General features: G+C 62.3%; 1 non-coding gene across 1 annotated transcript; it reads right to left on the reverse strand.

Annotated features, from left to right (window-relative positions):
- Window positions 1-172: 172 nt before the first annotated feature.
- Window positions 173-291, reverse strand: LOC142006177 (5S ribosomal RNA). The gene has a single exon (XR_012643288.1). It is a non-coding gene; the product is annotated as a 5S ribosomal RNA (ribosomal RNA).
- Between the last annotated feature and the right edge of the window lie 4709 nt (window positions 292-5000).

A 5000-nucleotide genomic window follows, 5' to 3' on the forward strand; every position in this document is an offset into this window, starting at 1 on the left:
CACCGGGTGAGGGCCTTAGCTTCCTCGCCCGCCCCCCCGCCCCCGACACGCAGGCAGGCAGAGGGAAAGGCCTCAGCGCCCCCCAGGACCGTCGCGCCGCCTTGGCCTCACGGCTTCCCTGCTCCCGCACGGCAGACACACGCCCCGCTCTACCCCCGCTGGGGCCAAAAGCTGCCTACGGCACCTGGGATTCCCAGGCGGTCACCCATCCAGGTACTAGCCAGGCCCGGGACGGTTTACCTTCCGAGATCGGACGAGATCGGGGGCATTCGGTCCGGTATGGCCGTAGGCCCCCGCCTCCCCGGGCTTTAGCGTCAGCAGCCTGGCCTCAGTCAGCCGGGCCCAAACAATTAACCCGGAGGCCGGGCCGAGGGAAAACTTCCTCCGAGCCGGCCCAAGGGGAAGGGAGGACGAGGACGCCGGGCCCGGGAGGTGACAGGACGTGCACGTCAGACCCGGGAAGCTGTGCGCCCCGAGGTTAACCCCCGGGCCGGGGCGGGGAGAGAAAAATGTTCTAAGTCCGGTAGGGACAGCAGGTCAACCCCGGTCCGAGGCGGGGAGAGAAATTTTCCAAGTCCGGCAGGGACAGCAGGTCAACCCCGGCCGCCGTAGCAGAGGTTGACCTGGTGTCCGATTCGCTCCCCGGGCACCAGGTCAACCTCGGGCGCTTTAGCGGAGGTTGACCTGGTGTCCGATTCGCTCCCCGGGCACCAGGTCAACCTCGGGCGCCTTAGCAGAGGTTGACCTGGTGTCCGATTCGCTCCCCGGGCACCAGGTAAACCGTGGCCGCTTTCAGCGGAAGTTGACCTGGTGGCCGATCCCCTCCTCGGGCTCCAAGTCCGGCAGGGACAGCAGGTGAACCCCGGCCGCTTTAGCAGAGGTTGACCTGGTGTCCGATTCGCTCCCCGGGCACCAGGTAAACCGTGGCCGCTTTCAGCGGAGGTTGACCTGGTGGCCGATCCCCTCCTCGGGCTCCAAGTCCGGCAGGGACAGCAGGTCAACCCCGGCCGCTTTAGCAGAGGTTGACCTGGTGTCCGATTCGCTCCCCGGGCACCAGGTAAACCGTGGCCGCTTTCAGCGGAGGTTGACCTGGTGGCCGATCCCCTCCTCGGGCTCCAAGTCCGGCAGGGACAGCAGGTGAACCCCGGCCGCTTTAGCAGAGGTTGACCTGGTGTCCGATTCGCTCCCCGGGCACCAGGTAAACCGTGGCCGCTTTCAGCGGAGGTTGACCTGGTGGCCGATCCCCTCCTCGGGCTCCAAGTCCGGCAGGGACAGCAGGTCAACCCCGGCCGCTTTAGCAGAGGTTGACCTGGTGTCCGATTCGCTCCCCGGGCACCAGGTAAACCGTGGCCGCTTTCAGCGGAGGTTGACCTGGTGGCCGATCCCCTCCTCGGGCTCCAAGTCCGGCAGGGACAACAGGTCAACCCCGGTTCCGGGCGGGGAGAGAAAAATTTTCTAAGTCCGGCAGGGACAGCAGGTCAACCCCGGCCGCCGTAGCAGAGGTTGACCTGGTGTCCGATTCGCTCCCCGGGCACCAGGTCAACCTCGGGCGCCTTAGCAGAGGTTGACCTGGTGTCCGATTCGCTCCCCGGGCACCAGGTAAACCGTGGCCGCTTTCAGCGGAGGTTGACCTGGTGGCCGATCCCCTCCTCGGGCTCCAAGTCCGGCAGGGACAGCAGGTGAACCCCGGCCGCTTTAGCAGAGGTTGACCTGGTGTCCGATTCGCTCCCCGGGCACCAGGTAAACCGTGGCCGCTTTCAGCGGAGGTTGACCTGGTGGCCGATCCCCTCCTCGGGCTCCAAGTCCGGCAGGGACAGCAGGTCAACCCCGGCCGCTTTAGCAGAGGTTGACCTGGTGTCCGATTCGCTCCCCGGGCACCAGGTAAACCGTGGCCGCTTTCAGCGGAGGTTGACCTGGTGGCCGATCCCCTCCTCGGGCTCCAAGTCCGGCAGGGACAACAGGTCAACCCCGGTTCCGGGCGGGGAGAGAAAAATTTTCTAAGTCCGGCAGGGACAGCAGGTCAACCCCGGCCGCCGTAGCAGAGGTTGACCTGGTGTCCGATTCGCTCCCCGGGCACCAGGTCAACCTCGGGCGCTTTAGCAGAGGTTGACCTGGTGTCCGATTCGGTCCCCGGGCACCAGGTAAACCGTGGCCGCTTTCAGCGGAGGTTGACCTGGTGGCCGATCCCCTCCTGGGGCTCCAAGTCCGGCAGGGACAGCAGGTCAACCCCGGTCCCAGGCGGGGAGAGAAAAAATTTCTAAGTCCTTCAGGGACAACAGGTCAACCCCGGTTCCGAGCGGGAGAGAAAAATTTTCCAAGTCCGGCAGGGACAACAGGTCAACCCCGGTTCCGGGCGGGGAGAGAAAAATTTTCAAAGTCCGGCAGGGACAGCAGGTCAACCCCGGCCGCTTCAGCGGAGGTTGACCTGGTGTCCGATTCGGTCCCCGGGCACCAGGTAAACCGTGGCCGCTTTCAGCGGAGGTTGACCTGGTGGCCGATCCCCTCCTCGGGCTCCAAGTCCGGCACGGACAGCAGGTCAACCCCGGCCGCTTTAGCAGAGGTTGACCTGGTGTCCGATTCGCTCCCCGGGCACCAGGTAAACCGTGGCCGCTTTCAGCGGAGGTTGACCTGGTGGCCGATCCCCTCCTCGGGCTCCAAGTCCGGCAGGGACAGCAGGTCAACCCCGGCCGCTTCAGCTGAGGTTGACCTGGTGTCCGATTCGCTCCCCGGGCACCAGGTAAACCGTGGCCGCTTTCAGCGGAGGTTGACCTGGTGGCCGATCCCCTCCTGGGGCTCCAAGTCCGGCAGGGACAACAGGTCAACCCCGGTCCCAGGCGGGAGAGAAAAATTTTCTAAGTCCGGCAGGGACAACAGGTCAACCCCGGTTCCGAGCGGGAGAGAAAAATTTTCTAAGTCCGGCAGGGACAACAGGTCAACCCCGGTCCCAGGCGGCAGAGAAAAATTTTCTAAGTCCGGCAGGGACAACAGGTCAACCCCGGTCCCAGGCGGGAGAGAAAAAATTTCTAAGTCCGGCAGGGACAACAGGTCAACCCCGGTCCCAGGCTGGAGAGAAAAATTTTCTAAGTCCGGCAGGGACAGCAGGTCAACCCCGGCCGCTTTAGCAGAGGTTGACCTGGTGTCCGATTCGCTCCCCGGGCACCAGGTCAACCTCTGGCGCTTTAGCAGAGGTTGACCTGGTGTCAGATTCGCTCCCCGGGCACCAGGTCAACCTCGGTCGCTTTAGCAGAGGTTGACCTGGTGTCCGATTCGCTCCCCGGGCACCAGGTAAACCGTGGCCGCTTTCAGCGGAGGTTGACCTGGTGGCCGATCCCCTCCTGGGGCTCCAAGTCCGGCAGGGACAACAGGTCAACCCCGGTCCCAGGCGGGGAGAGAAAAAATTTCTAAGTCCGGCAGGGACAACAGGTCAACCCCGGTCCCAGGCGGGGAGAGAAAAAATTTCTAAGTCCGGCAGGGACAACAGGTCAACCCCGGTCCCAGGCTGGAGAGAAAAATTTTCCAAGTCCGGCAGGGACAGCAGGTCAACCCCGGCCGCTTCAGCTGAGGTTGACCTGGTGTCCGATTCGCTCCCCGGGCACCAGGTAAACCGTGGCCGCTTTCAGCGGAGGTTTACCTGGTGGCCGATCCCCTCCTCGGGCTCCAAGTCCGGCAGGGACAACAGGTCAACCCCGGTCCCAGGCGGGAGAGAAAAATTTTCTAAGTCCGGCAGGGACAACAGGTCAACCCCGGTTCCGAGCGGGAGAGAAAAATTTTCTAAGTCCGGCAGGGACAACAGGTCAACCCCGGTCCCAGGCGGCAGAGAAAAAATTTCTAAGTCCGGCAGGGACAACAGGTCAACCACGGTACCGGGCGGGAGAGAAAAAATTTCTAAGTCCGGCAGGGACAACAGGTCAACCCCGGTCCCAGGCTGGAGAGAAAAAATTTCTAAGTCCGGCAGGGACAACAGGTCAACCCCGGTCCCAGGCGGCAGAGAAAAAATTTCTAAGTCCGGCAGGGACAACAGGTCAACCCCGGTCCCAGGCGGGAGAGAAAAATTTTCTAAGTCCGGCAGGGACAACAGGTCAACCCCGGTCCCAGGCGGCAGAGAAAAAATTTCTAAGTCCGGCAGGGACAACAGGTCAACCCCGGTCCCAGGCGGGAGAGAAAAATTTTCTAAGTCCGGCAGGGACAACAGGTCAACCCCGGTCCCAGGCGGCAGAGAAAAAATTTCTAAGTCCGGCAGGGACAACAGGTCAACCCCGGTCCCAGGCTGGAGAGAAAAAATTTCTAAGTCCGGCAGGGACAACAGGTCAACCCCGGTCCCAGGCGGGAGAGAAAAATTTTCTAAGTCCGGCAGGGACAACAGGTCAACCCCGGTCCCAGGCGGCAGAGAAAAATTTTCTAAGTCCGGCAGGGACAACAGGTCAACCCCGGTCCCAGGCGGCAGAGAAAAAATTTCTAAGTCCGGCAGGGACAACAGGTCAACCCCGGTCCCAGGCTGGAGAGAAAAAATTTCTAAGTCCGGCAGGGACAACAGGTCAACCCCGGTCCCAGGCGGGAGAGAAAAAATTTCTAAGTCCGGCAGGGACAACAGGTCAACCCCGGTCCCAGGCGGCAGAGAAAAATTTTCTAAGTCCGGCAGGGACAACAGGTCAACCCCGGTCCCAGGCTGGAGAGAAAAAATTTCTAAGTCCGGCAGGGACAGCAGGTCAACCCCGGCCGCTTCAGCTGAGGTTGACCTGGTGTCCGATTCGCTCCCCGGGCACCAGGTAAACCGTGGCCGCTTTCAGCGGAGGTTGACCTGGTGGCCGATCCCCTCCTGGGGCTCCAAGTCCGGCAGGGACAACAGGTCAACCCCGGTCCCAGGCGGGAGAGAAAAATTTTCTAAGTCCGGCAGGGACAACAGGTCAACCCCGGTTCCGAGCGGGAGAGAAAAATTTTCTAAGTCCGGCAGGGACAACAGGTCAACCCCGGTACCGGGCGGGAGAGAAAAAATTTCTAAG

The sequence above is a fragment of the Carettochelys insculpta genome, unplaced genomic scaffold, assembly GCF_033958435.1.
Source record: "Carettochelys insculpta isolate YL-2023 unplaced genomic scaffold, ASM3395843v1 scaffold_0043, whole genome shotgun sequence".
Lineage (NCBI taxonomy): Eukaryota > Metazoa > Chordata > Testudines > Carettochelyidae > Carettochelys > Carettochelys insculpta.